Here is a 999-nt window from a genome sequence, read left to right on the forward strand (position 1 = left end):
ACGATTCTAAGGTTTTGTTTTTCGGTTTTTTTTTCTCTGTTAATGGAATGTGTGATGGGATTTGTAATTTTATCAAATAGATATTAAAGGAATCAGAGAAAATTACTACTTCATACTGCCATTAAGAAAAAAAAAGATAAGATTTAAAAAAAAATATGTATTACATCCGTGTATTTAGTTCCTCTGTTTATATATTCGTGTTGTTTTTCAGTAGTGAATTTTTTTTCAGTGAATTTAATCAAATGTAACTTTAAAAGAAACCACTTGACTTCAGTGTTTGCTAATTAAGAAAAACATATATAAATTAAATCCATAGATTTCAATTCCAGTATTCATAAATACATGTTTATTTTTTTTATTTTTTTTCAATAACCCAGCTTATCTTGTTAAATATTAACCAATTTTTAAAATACTCTCTACATTTTCCTCTTTGTAGAAATGGTTTGTAACTAAATTTTTAACAAAGTAGATTTACTTGATGGTATTCAGTTACAGTACACATACGTAGCAGAGTAATTATGTTATTTAATCGTTTATTTTCTGATTGTTAGAATTAATTTCTACTTTTAGTACTGAATGTATGGTTGGAAATTAATCCTCTTCTGTTTAGTTTCAGATATATTTTTTATTAAATATATACTGTATTATTATCATTTTCTATACTGTATTATTAGCTTTTATTTAGAAAAGTAAATAGTTTTGCAATATTAATAATAATTTAGCATCTCGCAAATAGGAATTAGATGATACAGCATTCATGTATAGTCCTCATGATGATAGCAAATTATAGTTATGTTTTGTAAAGTAGAGAATTATGTGTCAGTATTATAAAAATGACAGGAATCCGTTGATAATTGGAAGTATTATTACACACTGCAAAACGAAACCACCGTGAAATTCTAGATACCACCATAAGTATAACACCATCATCACCATAATCAACCCAATAGCCCCAGAAACAACATAACACCAGGACAACGTCGATAACAACCACAATTA

At 26.3% G+C, this 999-nt stretch overlaps 1 protein-coding gene across 1 annotated transcript in view; it reads left to right on the forward strand.

The window, feature by feature from the left end:
* LOC119582359 (nesprin-1-like) overlaps positions 1-999 on the forward strand; it is a gene marked incomplete at its 3' end in the record, with an annotated part of 145,991 nt that overhangs the window by 100,993 nt on the left and 43,999 nt on the right.

The sequence above is a fragment of the Penaeus monodon genome, chromosome 15 (genome assembly GCF_015228065.2).
Source record: "Penaeus monodon isolate SGIC_2016 chromosome 15, NSTDA_Pmon_1, whole genome shotgun sequence".
NCBI classification, from domain to species: Eukaryota; Metazoa; Arthropoda; class Malacostraca; order Decapoda; family Penaeidae; genus Penaeus; species Penaeus monodon.